At 43.8% G+C, this 22436-nt stretch overlaps 1 protein-coding gene across 1 annotated transcript in view; it reads left to right on the top strand.

Annotated features, from left to right (window-relative positions):
• The first annotated feature begins 3090 nt into the window (after nt 1-3090).
• The window catches only part of gli2a (GLI family zinc finger 2a), a 94990-nt gene continuing 75644 nt past the window's right edge, over nt 3091-22436 (top strand). Inside the window, 1 exon segment of the mRNA XM_061692499.1 lies at nt 3091-3382. The gene's annotated coding sequence lies outside the window, so the exon portion shown is untranslated.

The following is a 22436-nucleotide window of genomic DNA, read 5'->3' as shown; positions in this document are numbered from 1 at the left end:
TTTCCTCCGCAGGGTGTCCGGGCTCTCCCTTAGAGATAGGGTGAGAAGCTCAGTCATCCGGGAGGATCTCAGAGTAGATCCGCTGCTCCTCCGCATTGAGAGGAGCCAGGTGAGGTGGCTGAGGCATCTGATTCGGATGCCTCCCGGACGCCTCCCTGGTGAGGGAGGTGTCCTGGGACGACCCAGGACACGCTGGAGAGACTACATCCTTCGGCTGGCCTGGGAACGCCTCGGGATCCCCCGGAAGAGCTGGATGAAGTGCCTGGGGAGAGGGAAGTCTGGGCGCCCCTGCGAACCGACCTCGGATAAGCGGTAGAAAATGGATGGATGGATGGAGTCGTTATGAAAGAAGTGTATTTCAGTGGGCCACCGCCATACAAGTTGAAGAAAGCTTATTGTTCACATTACATTTGCATTGGACTGCCATGAAATGAGTGTATTTATCTTGTGATTGTATATATTATTATGGCCTACCTAAATTTTAAATCATCAATATTTTTTGGGCTGCCTGTTTCAGCGTGGAAGATATTAAACATAAATATATATATATTATTAATAATAAATATATATCCATCCATTTTAATACCAATTACCTTATTCGGGGTCACTGGGTGCTGGAGCTTATCCCAGCTGACTTCGGGCAAAAGGCAGACGACACACTGAGCTGGTCGCCAGCCATTCACAGGGCACAAATAAACACAGACAACCACTCGCACTGACATTTACACTGTCACTGAGTGGGAAGTGAACCCACGCTGCCTGCACCAAAGTCAGGCAAATGCACCACTACACCATCGGCGACTAAATACATGCTTACATACACACACATTTAATTCGGTTTTATTGCTCAGTCATTGAGCCTGTTGGGGTCCAAGGTTTGGCGATTCTGCCCTCCCCTAACACAATTAAACAAATTCTGTAACTCAATGAGACTTGTACACCGTTGTCAGGTATTTTGGCCCATTGCTTGTGAGGAAATGGCTCTCGCTGGCTCAGCTTTGAAGCGTGCCTCTCCCCTGCTTTTCCATATAGCGTAATTTCTCGTGTATAATGTGCACCCATGTATAATGCATTTTTTTCAATGCATGATTTTGCTTCTCCCCATCTGATCAAAATATAAAGTATTGTCTGCATTTTGTTAGTTTTTTTTCAAATAATTATTCTGAAGCTTGGCACTTTATTTGAACACCTAATCCTTTTTTTAATTGACTTTCTTTTATTTTGAAATTCACAGCGTTACTTTTATTTAGTAAATTAGAAAACACACTTGTGCTCATGTTTGATTACCCAGTCAGAATTTGGAAGATGGGTCCAATTCTCTCCGTGCCTGCGAGGGTTTTCTCAGGGCACTGCGGTTTCTTCCCACATCCCAAAAACATACATTAATTGGAGACTCTAAATTGCCCATAGGTGTGAATGTGAGTACGGATGGTTGTTTGTTTGTATGTGCCCTGCGATTGGCTGGCAACCAGTTCAGGGTGTACCCCGCCTCCTGCCCGATGACAGCTGGGATAGGCTCCGGCACACCCGCGACCCTAGTGAGGAGAAGCGGCTCAGAAAATGGCTGGATGGATGGATGGGTCCAATTCTTTCAAGAAAACATGAAGGACCAGGTGAAACATATTTAATTCTATTTGAATGGGATTCAAATTAAACAGTCAAGCATTTCAGAAAAGCAATATCATTAAACAAAACATAACAATCAAGAAATTAATGATGGTTATTGTTCAGTCATCTTTATTATTATTTAAAAAAAAAAAAAAACATTTTACAAATTATGCCAGGGTTTATAAACTTATGAGCACAGTTGTACATATATGCAGCCATAAGTACCTCTGTCATATTGGAATGAAAGTGTACACCTTTCTCATAACCCTTAGGTGGCGATGGCATATTGGAATGAAAGTGTAGGCTACACTTTTTTATAACCACTAGGTGGCGGTGGCATTTTGGAATGAAAGTGTACAGCTTTTTAGTAACCACTAGATGGTGGCATACATTTATAAAATGTGAAAGTTTTTTTTCCATTTGCTCCTATGCCTATTTATAATACGCACTATTGACTTTTGACAATTCTTTGGGGGGGGGGGGGCGCATTATACACGAGAAATTACGGTAAGCACTTGATATACGGCAGACTAAATATAGTTTTCATTGCTTTAATTACTTAGTAATTACATGCCATTCACCATGTTATGTTTTGTTGTTTGCCAGCAGCGCCGGCGTGAGGAGGCAATGACATCACAGACAGACCAACTTAATTGAATAACACTTCTTTAAAAGTGCTTTAAAAAACCACAACGTACACACGCATCCGTCGAAAGTATTCCGTGCTTAAACCCAATGCCTTACTCCCTAGTATTGATATCGTGGATGGATTACCTTTTTAAAAAGACTTGAAATCGATTTCTTTCGTCCGAACACAGATCGATGCAGTTGGATCGAAGGGATATAAATCACTGATGTAGCGCATGAATCGTTCCTCCCCTAGTACCAACAATGCTGTCCGCGTTTGTACGTCAATGTAATGGCACGGATGGGATGGTCTGGTTACAAATGTGGTTCCGTTCCTACTTTGGTGTTGAAGGTTTTGGACTGAAAAAGTTAGCCAAACCCTGGTTTAGAAAGTTGTTGTTTTTTGTTTTGTTTTTTTTGCAATGGATTAATTAATTTACTTCTTGTTTATACAGATAGTTTACGCCCCTCCCCTTCCCACTTTGCACGTCACTGACCTATTTTGGTTTACGCCTATTACTTTTCTTTTGTACAACATCAAAAACACCCACTTCAATGCCATTGATAATTGGATTGTAATTCATTTGCAACATGCATTTGCTTTTTATTAAGCACCTTAAGAATTGAAGAATAAATGCAACTTTATCCAAGTCCCCCCCCCCCCCTCCTTGACAAACGTGCCCCTGCTGGATTGAGTTAGGCCGGCCCATCTGGTGCAGCAAATGTCCCAACTCACCGGGGAGCCTGGGAGGGAGACGAGAGGAGGAGGAGGAGGAGGAGGAGGAGGAGGAGGAGGAAAGGGGGGCCGGATTGAAAACAGCTCAGCCGCCCTGATGATTTCAACACCAGCGCAACTGTCCGCCAAGCCGCTTTCAAGCTCATTTGGCTCCAGCAAACGTTGCCCCCAAACTCTCACGAGTGTCGGCCGAAAGGCGCACGAGGCGAGCGCCGCGTCGCGCACCTTTTTGCTGCGCGGAGGAAGAAAAAAAAAGTCGGACGCCTGCGAGGAGGGCGACGAACTTTCCGAACTTTCCCGAACTTTGTACGCGGAGTGCTCGACTGGATTCCCGAAGGGATCGGACAGCCAAAAAGAAAGTCAACGTCGGCCCAAAAAGAAGCTCGGAAGTCAAAAGATACCTCAGCGGGGGTAAGCAAAAGTTTGGAGTGATGCTGTCAAGTCACTTTCACCTTTTACTTTCTCTTGCGTCTTTCGTGCATTCTACGCAGAAAGGGCTTTTCTTGCTGGGTGTCAGCCTCCTATACCTCGTTCTTCTTCTTCTTTTTTGTTGAGGGGGGTGTGGGTGTGTGTGTGGGGGGGGGGGGGGGGGCACTGCGCGTCAACGGCAGCTTCACGTCTTATTTGCACTTTGAACTCTTGTGACAACGTGATCCCCAACGTTTCTTTTCTTTTGCCAAGCAACTTGATCCATCCATACGCGCAGAGATGTGATCAGAAAAAGGCGTCCAACTCAAATGCCTTGCCAAAACGCTGTTGTTTCCACTCAACTGTGCATTGTTTTCAATTTACATATTCAGTCAAAATATGTTTGAAAACAAACAAAAAGAAACGGTCGTGTATAATAATAACCTTATAATAAGTGTCATTCAAAGACTTTGTTGTTGTTGTTGTCTCCGTGAAAGAGTAAAAGTAATAAGACAACCACAGCTCCTAATCTCCCAATAGTACTAAGCCACAAAATCACTCAATGCAGTAAGATCAGCAATACTGGGATGCGTGCGCTCATTGCTGGAAGTTTCCAAGTTTACTGTTTGCTCTTTAGCCCCAACAGTCAACAAACACTTGACGTCTTTGTGCGCCCCTTTAGCAGCCCTATTTGCTGCGGGCTTTTGCTATTATCTCGGAGACACTGCTAATGATCTTCAAACTCATCTTTTGGGTTGATGAGTTTCACTTTTTTTTTTTTTTTTTCTCGATGTAAATGTCAATTTAGCATCAATTATCTGAAGGGACTTCATAAAGGGAGCAGTGTCCACGATCGCGCTCCTTCACATGTCGGAGAAAGCAGCTGAAACACAGATCTACAAAGTTCCGAGAATACTTTTCTCGTGTTCCCAAGGCATTTCTCGTCAACTTTTGCCCCCCCCCCCCCCCCCAAAAAAGTCCTGGTTTTAGACTTCTTTTTCCCAGCTCGGCATCAAAACAATGGGCATTCGGCTCAAGAAGAGCAGCACTTAATACGAGAGATAACCATTCAAAGAAAAAAGCAGAACAGTCAATGAAAATGGTATTTCAAAATATAACCTAACATATAACAGAACATATTTGCTCCCCTGTTTTTTTTTTTAATTTATTTTTTTTGGGGGGGGTGGGGGGGTTAAGAGTGTGTGTTTTCCACTTCACATTATGACAACTCTAGTCAGGGCTGAGGTGATTTGCATGAGTGACCAAAGAAAACCAAAACAAAACAAAAAAAAAGAGTTTTAGTGCATTTTCCTATTGTGCGGAATGGAGAGTTCCAACAGTTCAAGCCTACGGGGGAGTGAAAGGAGTAAAGAATGGCCGAGCCTATTCAACTCATTCAGTCTCCGTTCGGGGGGGCTCCGCTCTGCAGCGTTCCGAGACCTATAGTGGTCATGTCACTTTCATCTTTGCGGCCCAGCCTCTCTGTGCGTGATGTGGCTGTACTGTATGCCCGCTCTCGTCACTGTTTTCACACATCCCCGCTCTAAGCTTATCCTGCTTTATTGATCGAGTCCCACAAGTACGGCGGGGCCGCTCGGCTTGTCGGTTGCGTGCATGTGTGTATTGGAGGGGTAGAGCACAAGAAAAAGGCAAGTGAGAGGAGGTGGAAGTGCTTTTTTTGAAAGCAAATACCGATGAAGTCTAGCGTACAGGGACAGAGAGGAGCTGGTGAACACTATGTGAGTCGGAGGTGGGGGAGGAGCACCCTCCTCTACTATCGCCACCCACTCCTGCTGGGTGACCTCAAAAGGAAAAGGAGGGAGAAGGCATTCAAACCCAACCCCTGCCTATCCACTCCTTCATCGAGCCGAGTCACCGGGCCATACCAATAAAGCGTAAGAAAATACAGCTTGTGCGAAGGTTGCGGAGGCCGCTGCGGTTTGGGTTGAAAATCACGAGGGGCAGTCAAAGAGTTCCTTGATGTAAATCCAAATAAAATCCAAATACATGGATTTTTTTTTTTTTTTCATGGTTTGTAGCTAAAACACTTGTTGGAAGGTTTATTTAAAAAAAAAAAACGCCTGTCCTCTTCCTCTCAGCCATTTTGGAAATGAGATCATTGAAGGATGCCCGTCAGAAGCAGAGAGCTGTGATTGAATTTCTTTCTTTGGAAGGGGAACCACCAGTGAACATTTTCAAAAGGTTGCAAAAGGTGTATGGGGACACTGCAATAGGCTACAGCACAGTCAAAAAAAGTGGGTGTGTCATCATTGTTGACATCACCCCAAGCCGAAATACATTTTCGTCAAGCTTTTCAAATGTTTGCTGGCGGTTTCCCTTCCGAAGCAAGAAATCCAATCACAGCTCTCGACTTTATGAAAGGCATCCAACAATGATGTCATTTCCAAATCGGCTGATGGGAGGAAGAGACAAGCTTTAAAAAACAAAACAAAATAATACAAATTAAAAAAACGTCAAACAAATATTTCAACTGCAAATTTCTGAAAAATATTCAATTATTCGGACAGTAAGTTAAATTGAGCTGATTATTTTTTGACTGTCTCTTGTATTTGCAGTGTCATTTCGTGGCATTTGAAGGGCATTATTTCAATTACAATTCAATTACTGCCTTGAAAATAAATGCAACGGAATGAATTTCATTTTGAAACAGGGTTAATTAGGCAATACATTTCTTTGAATATGTGCCCTGCGACTGGCTGGCGACCAGTTCAGGGTGTAGTCCGCCTTTGGCCCGAAGTCGGCCGGGCGGGGCTCCGGCGCCCCGCGACTCTAACCAGGATATGCGGTGTTGACAACGGATGGATTTATTTGAATAGATGAGTTTAAAATGCTGTTTAGAGAAGCCAGAGTACCACATGCAGATGTATGCATGCATGTGCAGGGTTGAAGAAATGAGACTGGGATGGACATTGGTAGACCCACTACTTGGGTCTGGACTTAAGAGAGAGGGAAAAGTGGAAGAGTGAGCAGGAGATTGTTGCTTCCATTTATCTGTAGAGCACTTCAATGAATTCTGTGCCCTTTGCTTTTGGCTTGTGGACAGCCGGGAACCAACCCCTTGCTTCTTTTAACACTTCCCCTCTCCTCGAGAAGTCCTACTCATTCTTTCTCAAGTGTGAAGTTAAATAGACACCCGGCATATCCTGGATGGGGAGAATGAGGTGGAGCGAATCAGAGTGAGCGCCTCTCCTACTTCCACCTCTTTACACTAGAACAGCAGTGAGAGAGCACTCCAGCCCTGGAAGAGAAACCGACCTCACGCAGGATTGTGCCACTGCCAGCAAAACGGCAATAACGGGGAAAACAAATGGTCCTTAAAATACATTGGGTGTGAGTGGTGGTTTATGGGCACACATCTAACCCTTTAATATGTGTATTACATGGTAAAAGTACCCAAATAAACAAACAAACAAACAAAACCCCCCAAAAAATCTCTCGATCAGTTTCTGTCAGCGCCCCATTCATCGATATCGGGGAGTGGGTTTATTCAGGAAAACTGTATTTTTTGAAAAGGTCTGAGCAGCAGATACTGATCAAACTTTTCACGTACCCTATCTATTTGTATGTGGAAGAAATTTATTTCATCATCAGCAGCATCATTGTCTATTGGCTTACAAAGGAACAATGATGACTGCAGCTCTAAAGTCTTTTGGGGGAAGCCTGCCCAGGTCATGGGAGGTCAGGTAGTTTGTGAAAGGGGGGGGGGGGGGGGGGATGGTAAGACACGTTTCATTATCTCAACACAAGATTAACTCTCCAAACAATGGACAATGGAAAGTGTCACATTCTTATTTCCCTGTCCTCTTTCAAAATAGGTGATAAATCTAAAGCATTTAAATAGAAATTTTAATGTGCTTGTCTTCTTCCCTCACATTTCCTTTTTGCAGTACGTAGTGTTTCACCAACATTTATATTGTGCATTATTTTATTTATATATATATTTTTTTGGTCCTGCATGTTCGAAATAAGTGTTAACTCAAAAGAACTGTTAACTCAGCGGCCGCCATTCATGTTTACGTCCTAGCTGTACGAGTGCGTGAGGTGCTTTCAAGGAAACTGCGTAAATGGGAGTGAATATATTCTTTGGTACATAGATGTAAAAATTGATCACTAGGAACATTTTTATTTGTATCAGAATGTTAATTTTGTTAGGCGGCACGGTGGACGACTGGTTAGAGCGTCTGCCTCACAGTTTTGAGGACCTGGGTTCAGAGTTTGCATGTTCTCCCCGTGCCTGCGTGGGTTTTCTCCGGGCACTCCGGTTTCCTCCCACGTCCCAAAAACATGCACGGTAGGTTAATTGAAGGCTCTAAATTGCCCGTAGGTGTGAATCGAGTGCGGATGGTTGTTTGTTTGTATGTGTGTGCCCTGCGATTGGGTGGCAACCGGTTCAAGGTGTACCCCGCCTCCTGCCCGATGATAGCTGGGATTGGCTCCGGCACGTCCGCGACCCTAGCGAGGAGAATCGGCTCAGAAAATGGATGGATAGTCTCTGAGTTAACAGACTGACAGCCTGTGCTGTAAATCAGAAATTAAACAACACACAATGTAAAAACAAAGAAACATATCTCTTACTGTGTCAAAGGAGTCACGACAGCCCAGTGCTCTCTGTGCAGCCAGGCTAACAACAATGTGCAAAAGTACACACTACACTACACTGAAGGTGTTAATGTGGTGTTGCAAAAGCAATTTTAGGAAATGTGCACAACAGTAGTGGGTTGAATAAAGTACCATCGGCACACAGTATTGTACTCACGATATTGGACATAACATTGGCGACGAAGATGGACTTTCACTTTGGGCCGCTCCCCTCGTTCCTCGCCCACGCCGATGAGCCGATCGGTCGAGTCGAGGCTAACGATGCATGCCTAACTGCAGTGTTAATCCGCAGTTTACGCAGCAGGGCCAGTGCATTTTACTAGACTTTACACCGATTTTATCGGGCTGATCGGCATCGGCCGATATTGAGCACTTTATGCTAATCGGCACATCGCCTTTAATGTCATAATCCGCAGAGTCCATCAATGACGTCATTGATCGACTCCGCAAAAGACATTTACTCCGCGTCACCGCGTGCACAGTACATTTGAATCCAAAAGCTAGTTTATTTTTAGCCTTGTCGCGTGTCTTTTGACTAGTGCTGTAAATATCTGACGGCCAATGAAGTTATTTAAAAAAAAAAAGACGTACACGTAATGTCCGGATCAGACTACAAGACAAATTTGCTCTTTCACAATTGCACTATGGCAGACGACTGCAATAAAATCTTGTATTCCGATACCACCGCATCCCATTTTTTACGATCAATGGGCTTTATCTTGTCAACTCAAAAGTGACCGGATACAATCATTACCATGGCGACGACAACAAGAGTGGATCGCGCCGACTGTATTATAAGGACAAAATGGGGGAAAACGTGTGTTGGTGGTCACCGGTGTTCAGGACAGGAGAGGACCTTCGTTTAAGGCTTGCTTGAGGTATGTTCCCGTACTTTTAATACGATACAGCTCGCAAGCAGGCAATAAAATGTTATGTAGCCTAGCAAGCTAGTGCTAGCACGAACGGTTGGACGTAAACATGCCGTCGTTCTGTCGAATCATGCTCTAACGTTTCGGTGTGGGTGAAGTCATTTAATTAAAAACAAAGTAATTTAATTACAGTAAATTAGCAATCAATATTTCTGTCATGTTGTAATCTTGGATTGACCTGATTGATTAAAATACACGATCTGACGAGAGCAGTGATTTCCAACCTTTATGATAAATTACATAAATTACCGTATTTACGTCCTGCCATCTAATAGAAGACCATTCATTTGTTCTGTCTGTCACTATGCCTCACTGGCATAAATAGAGGAACAAAGATACATTATTTATTGTAAATATACGTTTTTGAGCAATTAAGTACACAAGACATAAAGACATTTTTGTCAATGTCTTTATGTCTCCAAAGTGTTCTGTAAATTGACTGTCTGTTGTACTAGAGCGGCTCCAACTACCGGAGACAAATTCCTTGTGTGTTTTGGACACACTTGGCAAATAAAGATGATTCTGATTCTGATTCTGAAGTATATACAGTAAATGATTCAGTATCTTGTAGAATAATTCTTGTACATGGTGACAGGGGCCGAGGATTGAACCCACAACCTTTGGGATGGGAGATGACCCCTCTGTCACCTAAGCCATCCTACCCCAATACCTTTTGGACAATTATATGTTTTCAGATTTGTGGGAACAGTTTTGGTAAGGCCAGTATGTTCTGACTGTGCCTACATGCAGAAAGCAAGGCCCACCAAGGCAAGACTGTATGAGTTTTGGTGTCTAAGAACCAATTTATGGAAAAAGCAAAATGATGAATGGCCATGAATTTCTGCCACTATATCGTAATAACCTGATGACGCCTAGCGCTTCAGATACTGTAGATTGACACAGATGCAGAAGAAGAGACTGGGGCCTCTGCAAAAGCGGTTGACAGAAAAATGCAACCATATGGATGAGTTATGATTTCTGCTGAGGCCTTTCATTGAAACAGCGAGAATGCAGCCTTAAGAGCTGGGCAGATGTTTTTCCCCTGTTTATCTATATGTTGGGAGAGACTGTATTGTAATTTGTACAGATGAAGTGCCAGGCCACAGACTCCTCTTGGATTGAAGCTTGAGACAAGAGATGAGAGAGCCATAGTTGCACTTGGATATACAGTAGACATGTGGTTGTCTTTAGCAACCAAGTCCTCAGGCTTTCTCTTCTACTCTAACGAAATGACTGTTGCTTGAATCACCTCCATGTCTCCCTCGAGGCAAATGAAATTTGCTTTCGCTTGGTAAGACCAACATGAGAGAGAAGTTGTATGAATGTTATGTGCAGAAACATCTCAGTTGTTTCACATGTAAGGATGTCTGGTGGAACTTAGAAGTGACAACAGGTGGTCTCAAAGAACATTCCAGGAAAAAACGTTGACAGTGGTAGACCTGAATGCCATGTTATTTGGTCAGTGTTAAAATGTGTTTATTTTTACTCTGGTTTTCAAAAAGAGCTAATAAAAGCAAACCCCAAAAATACAAATTGCAAAAAGACACAATTATTGACGACTACGGGCAGGCATGCATGGGATATTTGTTTTCACATTGGCTCAAAGGATTCAATGAACTCAGTTGTGATACCAGAACACATTTACACCTAAGATGGCATTAAATCAGTCCCCGAGGTTATAGCCCGATAATACCAAATGGAAAGTCATGTACAAAATACAATAACGTAGAATCAAAAAAGAATTACAATTGTTATCTGAACCACTTATCCTCACCAAGGTCAAGGGTGCGCTGGTGCCTATCCCAGCTGACTTTGGGCGAGAGGCGGAATACACTCTGAACTGGTTGCCAGCCAATCGCGGGGCACATATAAACAAACAACTATTCACACTTATATTCACACCTACGGACAATTCAGAGTCAATTAACCTACCATGCATGTTTTTGGAATGTGGGAGGAAACCGGAGTACCCGGAAAAATCCCACGCAGGCACGGGGAGAACATGCAACCGGCACACCGGAAGGCCCGATTAGAATGCAGGACTACAGAACTGTGAGACGGATGTGCTAACGAGTCGTTCACCATAACAAGTAAATTCGGTGTTACTCTTTGATTCTTTGTGATCCGAGTCCAAAATTTCAGATTCGTGAACAAGCGGCCGAAATGAGTTTCCTCCGCAGGATGTCCGGGCTCTCCCTTAGAGATAGGGTGAGAAGGTCCGTCATCCGGGAGGGGCTCTGAGGAGAGCCGCTGCTCCTCCGTATTGAGAGGAGCCAGATGAGGTGGCTCGGGCATCTGTTTAGGATGCCTCCTGGACGCCTCCCTGGTGAGGTGTTCCGTGCACGTCCCACCGGGAGAAGACCCCAGGGGACAACCCAGGACACGCTGGAGAGACTATGTCTCTCGGCTGGCCTGGGAATGCCTCGGGATACCCTCGGAAGAGTTGGAGGAAGTGGCTGGGGAGAGGGAAGTCGAGGCGCCCCTGCTAAAGCTGCTGAACCCACGACCCGACCTCGGTTAAGCGGAAGAAAATGGATAGATGGATGATTCGTGAACAGCCCTAATGTGCAGGGTGTTGATAACGTGCCACTTATAAATATCCTGATACTGTATATCTTACAGTTATAACCTACAGTTTCATCCGATATATAATTGAATTAAATATTAACACATTTGCACCTTTTGTAAATATTCCAAATAACTTGTCTGGTTAGATTGACCGAGTATTTTTATAAAGTACTATATTCTGTTCGTTTTTTGTTGGAAACTGAAGCTTGGTGTGACTTCTTTCGCGAAGCCAGCTCAGCATGATCCTAAATTAGTGATAATGACTGCTGTCGATCTCACCTGGTGTCCTCACACAGTTACTGTTGTCACAGATGAACAAAAATACACTGAGAAATTTAAGGTGTCTTGTCAGCAAATGCCCTAGATTTGACCTGGAAGTTGAAACAGCTGCGCTACAGCTCTCACGAGCATTCCTAATCGAGTGGTACATTCACTATAATAACAAGGGGATCTAATAAAGTGAAATGTGAGCGAAATCTTCTGGTGTCCTGCATCTGAAAATGTACCTTTCTGCTATATGGAACATTCAGTATATCAAGCACAAAGAGGATTTTGCGGTTTTTAACAGCTGAGAGGGTTCGAGATTGAGTGTGAACAACACATTTAGGTTGAATGACCGGGGCCAAATGTCTCAGTGAGCATGACTCAGCAGTGTGCAATGTGGCACCAATGACAGATGTAACTGTTAACACACAACCGAATTGTTATTTAAGTGTGAGGTCAGCCGTTACGTTCTGTAACATATGTTTACTTTGTTAAACGTTAGGAAGTTATGTAACATTCACTATGATGAATTTATCATCAATAAACCTGTTTTCTGATACCTTATGCTTGATAATTGAAGTGATCCAGGTAACAAATGTTCAATTGCTTGCACCTCTCGCTCGGCACCAATATGACAGTGAGTGGTTTACATCCATTTGTGAGCCGCTTCTCCTCACAAGGGTCGCGGGCGTGCTGGAGCCTATCCCAGCTATCTTCGGGCAGGAGGCGGGGTACACCCTGAACTGGTTGCCAGCCAATCGCAGGGCACACATAAACAAACAACCATCCGCACACACATTCACACCTAGGGGCATTTTAGAGACTTCAATTAACCTACCACACATGTTTTTGGGATGTGGGAGGAAACCGGAGTGCCCGGAGAAAACCCACGCAGGCACGGGGAGAACATGCAAACTCCACACAGGCGGGGCCGGGGATTAAACCCCGGTTCTCAGAACTGTGAGGCAGACGCTCTAACCAGTTGTCAGCCATGCCGCAGTGAATTATATGACATCCCTTGATCTTATCAGAAGTTTTGTTCACGCAAAGTTAATACAAGTTAGAGTTATTCACTCAGTTGGCTTCATTTTACCAATGTTTTGGACAATTATATGCTTCCAAATTCGTGGGATCAATTTTGGGAATGCCACTTTTTGCTCCAGCGTGGCAGTGCCTCAGTCCACATGGCAAAGCCCATAGAGACATGACTATAAGGGTTTGGTGTCAAAGAATTCTATATTTTCTTTGATTTTCACTTCCCCTTAATGTGAGGGTTGCAAATACAAACAGGTATGTACCTTTTTGGAATGACACACCACTTTAGTAATATATGTACAGTGACCCCACGCGTACTCGCTATGTCATTTTTGGTTTTGTTTTTTTCCTTCTGAGGAGATAAACCCACCCCAAGAATACCAGATACCAATCTTATTTGTTTGATAATCCGCTGAAGCCCACGGTCATCTCTTTTTCTGGTACATCTTCTCCTGCCACATTTTGTCCTTCCACTCGACTTTCCATTGATATGCTTGGACACAGCACTCTGTCAACAGCCAGCCTCCTTAGCTATGAACCTTTGTGGCTTACCCATCCTATGGAGGGTATCGATGATGGTCTTCTGGCCAGTTGTCAAGTCTGCAGTCTTCCGCAGATTGATCCCAACTGAGACAATTGAAACAAACTGAAGCAATTTATAGCCTGCAAAATTTGGGCTGATTTCGTCACAGTATTCACATTTTTTTTATTCCTGATTTCGCGGGTTTTGCGAGTTGAAAACTCAAATTATGTAAAAATAAACAAATAACTCCTTGAAATTGTTTAAATTGTGGGCCCTGAATCTATAATCTATGAAAGTTTAACTTTTTATATGGAATTATGGAAATAAATAAACTTTCCCACAATATTCAAAATTTTCTTCAATTGAACCACAACAAAACTGAGATCATTGTTTTTGGCAATAAAGAAAAGAGGATTGCTGTTAGTAAATACCTGGAGTCAATCTCTTTAAAAACCAAAGACCAAGTCTGAAACCTTGGTGTACTGATAGATTCAGACCTGGTTTTCAACAGTCAGATCAAATTAATTACTAAAACTCCCTTCTACCATTTGAAGAACATATCCAGAGTGAAGTTTCGCATGTGCCAAGCAGACCAGAAGAAGCTTTTCCATGCGTTTATCTCAAGTAGATTTGACTATTGCAATAGTCTTCTGACTGGACTACTCCAAAAGCGCAGTACACAGCTGCAGCTCATTCAGAATGCTGCAGCTCGGGTTCTGACCACAACAAAGAGGTCAGAGCATATTACTCCAATTCTAAAGTCTTTACACTGGCTCCCAGTCATCTTTAGAATAGATAGGGCCTTCTGGCCTTGCTTTGTCCACTGGTCTATGGTTGTTGTCGATTTAAAAAAATAATAATAATAATTTTTGGGGGGGGGTTGTAATTAGCTGTGGGGTGGGGGGGGTGCTTCCCCCCTCTTCTCTGTGGTCTGTCGACCGGTCGGGTCAGACCAGACCCGCAGAAGTCTAGCCTCTTACTTCACAGACTCTGCACATTTTTTAATACTCACACTGTACATACTCCGCACATTGGGCACACTCGTATCTCATTCAGGGTCCAGGTATGGTTCGGCGGACGCCGGGCCGGGTGCTGACACATCTGTGCTGGTTTCCGGTCTGATTGCGCTAACCTTGGGGAGCTGGTCGGCCTAGGTGGGGGTGACGGTGGTGGGTCATTATTTGCCTGTGACCGTCTCGCCTCACCCCCACCAGTTTCGCTTATTTTAACTCACTACACCCCACCACACACAATCACGGGACAGGAATAATGGTTGCCAGTCGGGGACAATTCTCAAAACTCCCTTCTACCATCTGAAGAACATATCCAGGGTGAAGGCTTGCATGTGCCAAGCAGACCAGGAGAAGCTCATCCATGCGTTTATCTCAAGTAGACTTGACGATTGTAATGGTCTTCTGACTGGACTCCCCCAAAAGTGCATGAAACAGCTGCAGCTCATTCAGAATGCTGCAGCTTAGGCTCTGACCAGAACAAAGAGGTCAGAGGATATTACTCCAATTCTAAAGTCTTTACACTGGCTCCCAGTCAGCTTTAGAATCGATTTTAAAGTCCTGCTACTGGTCTATAAATCACTAAATGGCTTAGGTCCTGAATACACAAAATAAATGCTAATGGAATATAAACCCAGTAGGGGTCTGAGAGCAACACACTCAGGTCAAATAGTGGAGCACAGAGTCCAAAGCAAACATGGTGAAGCAGCATTTAGCTATTATGCTGCACACAAATGGAATAAGTTGCCAACAGAAGTGACGTCAGCCCCAAGTGTGCATGTTTTTAAGTCCAGGTTCAAAACTCTTCTTTTTTCCCATGCTTCTTAGAGCATTTCCACTTTTAAATGATATTTCTTACACTGTATGCTGTTTTAATTGTACTTTAATTTTTTTCTTTGTTTTAAAAGTTGATAAGCTGTTTTTTTAAACAATGCTTTTAATCATGTAAAGCCCGTTGAGTTACCTTGTGTATGAAATGTGCTTTATAAATAAATGTGCTTTGCTTTGCTTTATCCATTGCTCTTGCTCTCTCTATACAGTGCTGTGAAAAAGTATTGGCCCCCTTCTCAAATTCTTATATTTTTGCATAGTTCTACTTTAATTTTTAAGATCATCAAACAAATGTAAATATCAGACAAGTATAACTCAAGTGAACTTAGAATGCTGTTTTTAAATGATTTAATTTATTAAGGGGGGAAAAAAACCTATTCTACGTTACCTTGCCCTGTGTGAAAAAGGCCCCCTAAACCTAATAACTGGTTGGGCCATCCTCAGCAGCAACAACTGAAATCAAGCATTTTCTACAACTATCAATGAGTCTTTCGCATTTCTGTGGAGATATTTTGGCCCACTCGTTCTTGCAGAATTGTTTGAATTCAGCAAAAGTGGATGGTTTACGAGCATGGTGGCCTTTTTAAGTTACACGGCCGTTTTAAGGTCATGCCACTGCATTTCAATCGGATTCGAGTCTGGACTTTGACAAGGCCACGCCAAAATCTTCATGTAGTTTTTTTTTAAGCCATTCACAAGTTGACTTGCTGGTGTGTTTTAGATTGTTATCCTGCTGCAGAACCCAAGTGTGCTTCACCTTGGGGTCACAAATTGATGGCTGAATAGTCTCCTTCAGGATTTTCTGTTAAAGAGCTGAATTCAAGGTTCCATCAATCACAATTGTCCAGGTGCCGAAGGAGCAAAGCAGCCCAAGACCATCACACTACCACCAACATGTGTGACTGTTGGTATAATGTTGTTTTTCTGAAATGCTGTGCTACATTTTCGCCTGATGCAACGAGATACACACCTTCCAAAAAGCTCAAGTTTCATCTCGTCAGTCCATATAATATTCTCCCAAAAGTCTTGGGAATCATTCAGATGTTTTTTTTGCCAAAGTAAGATGAGCCTTTATGTTCTTTTAGGCCTTGGAACTCTGCCATGGATGCCATTTTTGCCCAGTCTTTTCCTTATTGTTGCATTATGAACACTGACCTTAACTGAGGCAAGGGAGGCCTGCAGTTCTTTAGCAGTTGTCCTGAGTTCCTTTGTGGCCTCCTGGATGAGTTATTGCTGTTCTCTTGGAGTAATCTTCGTAGGCCAGGCACTCCTGGGAAGGTTCACCACTTTTCCATGTTTTCTCGATCTGAGGAAATTGGCTCTTCCATTGGTTCACAGAAATCCTAAAGCTTGAAATGACTTTTGTAACCCTTTCCAGACTGATAGCTGTCAATTACTTTATTTCTCAAATGTTCTGTTTTTAGATCTTTTGTCTGACTTGATTTTGTCGGGAGGCGGCACGGTGGACGACTGGTTAGAGCGTCAGCATCACAGTTCTGAGGACGCGGGTTCAATCCCCTGCCCCGCCTGTGTGGAGTTTACATGTTCTCCCCGTGCCTGCGTGGGTTTTCTCCGGGCACTCCGGTTACCTCCCACATCCCAAAAACATGCATGAATTGGAGACTCTACATTGCCCGCAGGTGTGAATGTGAGTACGAATGGTTGTTTGTTTGTATGTGCCCTGCGATTGGCTGGCAACCAGTTCAGGGTGTACCCCGCCTCCTGCCCGATGATAGCTGGGATAGGCTCCAGCACGTCTGTGACCCTAGTGAGGAGAAGCGGCTCAGAAAATGGATGGATGGATGGATGGATTTTGTCGGGACAGATTCTGTTTAGGTGATTTCTTGATTGAACAGGTCTTGAGGTAATCAGGCTTGGGCGTGATCAGTGAAAATTAACCATAAATTGTGATTAGTCACTATTCTTTCATGATTTGACAAGGGTGATAATTACGTTTTCAAACAGGGCCAGGTAACTTGGAATATTTTTTGTATTGTACATTGTACATATTGTACATTACTGTTTTTAAATTAAATGCTATGCATTTTAATATCACTGTTATATTTTATTTTTTATTTGTATTTGTTGTATGAATGTTGCCGTGTTATGTACTGTATAATTTCTGCTGCCGTCATAATTTTTTCTGCCTCTTGGCTTTTGAAAAAGAGATTGCATCTCTTAATTAGCTTTTACGTGGTTAAATAAAGGATAAAATAAATGTAAGATAAGGCCCGCCCTCGAGTTGCTGGACTGTAATGTGAGACCTTTACCTGTCAATCAAATGACACTGAAAATGAGTTCGCTGAAGTCACCTACTGCCTGCATATTGAAGTGTGCTGCTGTGGTTATGGTTTATAAATAGTTAACTTTCTCGTGTGTGCGTTTGTGTGTGTTTGTGTGTTATGTGGGGAACACGCACACAACTCCAAGCGCTGACCTTTTAATGATGTCGCCGTCGTCGAGTGAGCTTTTTTTGCTCCAGCCCATAGCTTGCTAGTTCGTTAGCTCGCAGGCTAGCAAATGTAATAAACAGTTAACTTTCCCTTTCGGAGAAAATGCCGTTCTCCCTCTGGCTTGCTGTGTTATGAGCGGCGCAGTGGGTGTTACCACAACAATGAAAATCTATCGAGTCCAGAAATATCTCCCGTGTCCATTGTATTTATGGAACGATAACACGCCCTACTCTGCCTCTGATTGGCTAGCACCAAGACAGGATTTATACTTTTGATTTGCTGTGTGTGGAAGCTCTTCACTGACACACACACACACACACACACACACACACACACACACACACACACACACACACGCACACACGCACATAGATGGGTTCTTAAACCACACGTCTATAGACGCATGAATGAATATGCTTCATCGTCCCTGCTAATTTTTGTGTGTGTCAGACACGGGACGCTCAAACGATATCCCAGCAGTTATATCCGCGGATTTTTGCATTTCGTGGTCCGGCCCAGTCACTATTCCAAACGCATAGTGGGAATCCACCACTGTATCAAATTTTTTAACATCCCCCCAGAATCCCTAGAGACCCAACAGTGGCCAACAAGTGGCTCCCAATTTTGGTAAAAAACATTGCCAATGGACATTGACTTACTGGTGCTCTTCTATCAGACATGTTGTGGCCTGAATGTTTGTACTATGTGCATGCCAGAACGAATGCACGTAAGTACGTCTCACGCAATACCGTTACTGCGACACAATTATCTTTGTATCATGTAACAAGAAAATATCTGTATTATCGTGGATGGTATGACATGGCATAGCTCGAGCAATAGTATCCATCCATCCATCCATCCATTCTCATAACCGCTTACCTTCACTAGGGTCGCGGGTGTGCTGGCGCTTATCTTAGCTGACTTTGCGCGATAAGCGGGTACACCCTGAACTGGTTGCCAGCCAATCGCAGTCGAGAAATAGCATGAAAAGTTAAATGCCCCATATTTTGGTTATTAAGACCTTCAGAGAGTGACTCTCTAACATGGACTTAATATAAAAGTGTCAAATTCATTAGAAAGAACACCTTTGTTTTTTCCATACAAGTGTCCAGAAAAGCTTCCCATGGGCTAACCACCTGTGGGAGGGGCCATAGGGGTCAGGTGCAGTGTACCAACACTGTGTATATTGGGGATGGGGCGCTGCTGACTTCGACTCGGGACGTTGTGAGTCGGTGGGGAGAATACTTCGAAGACCTCCTCAATTCCACCGACACGCCTTCCCATGAGGAAGCAGAGTGTGGGCTCTCCTATCTCTGGGTTTGAGGTCACAGAGGTAGTTAAAAAGCTCCTCTGTGGCAGGGCTGCGGGGGTGGATGAGATTCGTCCGGAGTTCCTAAAGGCTCTGGATGTTGTGGGGCTGTCCTGGTTGACACACCTCAGCAACATCGTGTGGACATCGGGGACTGTGCCTCTGGATTGGCAGACTGGGGTGGTGGTCCCCCTTTTTAAGAAGGGGGACCGGAGGGTGTGTTCCATCTACAGGGGGATCACACTCCTCAGCCTCCCTGGTAAGGTCTATTCAGGAGTGCTGGAGAGGAGGGTCCGTCGGGAAGTCGAATCTCAGATTCAGGAGGAGCAGTGTGGTTTTCGTCCTGGCCGTGGAACAGTGGACGAACTCTACACCCTCGGCAGGGTTCTCGAGGTTGCATGGGAGTTCGCCCAACCAGTCTACACGTGTTTTTGGGATTTGGAGAAGGCGTTCGACCATGTCCCTCGGGGAGTCCTGTGGAGGGTGCTTCGGGAGTATGGGGTACCGAAACCCCTGATACGGGCTATTCGGTCCCTGTACGACCGGAGTCAGAGTTTGGTCTGCATATCCGGCAGTAAGTCGGACTCGTTCCCGGTGAGGCTTGGACTCCGCCAAGGCTGCCCTCTGTCACCGATTCTGTTCATAACTAGGCGGAGAGCTTCGCTTGTAATGTAGATACAGTAAGCTTGAGAAATTCAAATTACCTGACTTCAGGCCTCCCGGCAAAAAAACGTCTGGAATTCAGGAACGTGTGGACGATTTTACTTCATATTTCACATGTTTACTGAGGCACCATAGAGCTAACATTGCATCCCTAGAAAAAGTTGGTTTGGTAAAATATGGCGCCCTCAATATTATGATTGTAGTGACCACAATTATCATAGTTATCAGTATTATCAGGATATTGCAAAAACAAACAAAAATGACAAATACACACACAAGCTGCTTGAATTAAATAAAAGTCCTATTCTAGGAATATGATTTGAAGCTGCGATATGTGCTGACAAAATTCACAAGGTTCTAATTCATAAATTGAAGTAGTCTACATTCAATATTTTAAAGGAGCTTTTGTCAATTCAAGCACTTCACCCAGGTGTTTAGCTGTTCCTGGTCGAGACTTCAGTCAGATTGCAGTCAAGAATGCAGGGAAGCTCTGTCTGCTACTCCAGAGAGCTTGAGAGAGCTTGTCTCTGTCTGCTGCACTTTAGCACTTCCGAGTTACACTATTTAATTCAACCAGCAACAGTTATCGATTCTTGAATTTTAGGAATTGATTGAATCATTTACATTTGTACCACGGTGCATCTCAGGATCCATTGCAATCCAAAATCTCAAAGTGCATCCTTGTTGATTCCTTGTGTGATAGTATACCATCAGCTTCACATCTGTTTTCAGTTGGTTCAGGGACACAAAGAGCTCAACTACAGGATATTGCTTCGCAAGAAAGGTTAGACTCAGGGGTGGGGTAAGAACTCATCCAGGAGAGTTTTCTCTGCTGTTTTAGTTGCCTATCACATTACATCAATTATCTGCTCGTGACGCTGCATTTCCTATAACCTGATAAGGACAATAATCATAATGTAGGGAGAGCTGGGCAGAGGGACAGACTGAATGACTGTTTGAATTACTAATTCTAGCTCAAAAATATATGCTGTTAAAGCCTGTAGGAATACTCTTCACAATGTGGTAAACCATCCAACAAAGTTTTAGATTGTGGTTTTCAAATTAGTTGCCGACTTGAAACTGCCGCAGCAAGGACTAAACATGAGCTAAAGAAGGAAGCATTTGGTTAGCGAGGAGAGCTCACATTGGGAGAACAAATGGTAGGGTAAATTAAAGGCTCATAAAATTATTGCACAATTCTAGGGCAAGGCATCTGGTCAGAGTTGGTAATTTGAGGGTATAAACATAAACAGATTTTGTCTGAATTATTCAAGGAGCACATTGGATTTACATATACGTATAAGAGCTACAACTAAATCACAGTGAAATGCGATGCTTGGTGATGTAGACTTCTATATTGGGTTGGATCGTTGGCGGATCATGAATAATCCATCCATCCATCCATTTTCAACACCGCTTATCCTGGTTCGGGTCGCGGGGCGCTGGAATCTATCCCAGCTGACTTCGGGCGAAAGGCGGACTACACCCTGAACTGGTCGCCAGTCAGTCGGAGGGCAAATATAGACACGGACAACCATTCACACACATTCACACCGTCACTGAGTGGGTCCTGAACCCACGCTGCCCGCACCAAAGTCAGGAGAGTGTACCACTACACCATCAATGACCTATCATGAATAATATCAAAATAAAATAAAAATAATATTCAGAATAACCAACAATGTGTGACGGCACGGTGAGTGACTGGTTAGAGCGTCTGCCTCAATTACTTTATTTCTCAAATGTTCTGTTTTTAGATCTTTTGTCTGACTTGATTTTGTCGGGAGGCGGCACGGTGGACGACTGGTTAGAGCGTCAGCATCACAGTTCTGACGACCTGGGTTCAATCCCCGGCCCCGCCTGTGTGGAGTTTGCATGTTTTCCCCGTGCCTGCGTGGGTTTTCTCCGGGCACTCCGGTTTCCTCCCACATCCCAAAAACATGCATGGTAGGTTCACTGAAGACTCTAAATTGCCTGTTGGTGTGAATGTGAGTGCGACTGGTTGTTTGTTTGTACGTGCCCTGCGATTGGCTGGCAACCAGTTCAGGGTGTACCCCGCCTCCTGCCCGATGATAGCTAGGATAGGCTCCAGCTCTCCCGCGACCCTTGTGAGGATAAGAGGTTCAGAAAACGGATGGATGGATGGATGGCTAACCAACAATGTTGTAACAGACATGGTTGTTGGTTGCAGAAGTAATTATGGCTTATTGAATGCATTTGGTCAGTTTATATTGTGTATTCTAAATCCTATTTCTCCTTGAAGGCACTGTATGACTAGGCGAGTAGCTGGTGATCGGTGGAGAACCAGGAAACGATGAGTGTGTGTGGCAGATGAATGAGACCTAATGGAGAGAGAAGACAAGTTTGGGACAAAGACAAAGTGAACTTGTTTTTATTGAATGCGTTTGGTATGTCCAGTAATATGTTGTTGTTTCCAAGTAAACATTCTTGAAGGAAGCAGTGTCTCTCTCGGTGCCTCTGTCGGGATGCTACAATATTCATATTTTAATCCTGCTTCTGCTACGTGTGAAGAACAACAGTGCAAGAATATAGTGAAAAACATACGTACATAAAGTAACTACCGATAAAAATACGAAACTCAAGACAACTAAGCAACTACTAAAATCTTGGCAACAGCTTCAAATGAGATGCCATTTTTCAGGTTTCGAGTTAGATCGCGGATCTTATTTTAGCAGGTCGGGTGAGTTTTCCCGGTGGACGCAGTATTGAATATGGGCGACTCGGGTCGGATACGGATCTCAAAAATTTGACTTGTTCAGGCTTCTACTACTAGATATAGTCTCGGCACCGGTCCACTTGTAAATTAGATGTGTTCCAGGCATTCCTTTTTG

The sequence above is a fragment of the Phycodurus eques genome, chromosome 12 (assembly GCF_024500275.1).
Source record: "Phycodurus eques isolate BA_2022a chromosome 12, UOR_Pequ_1.1, whole genome shotgun sequence".
NCBI lineage: Eukaryota > Metazoa > Chordata > Actinopteri > Syngnathiformes > Syngnathidae > Phycodurus > Phycodurus eques.
The sequence above is the reverse complement of the archived record's forward strand: the minus strand, read 5'-3'. Positions and strand labels throughout refer to the sequence as shown.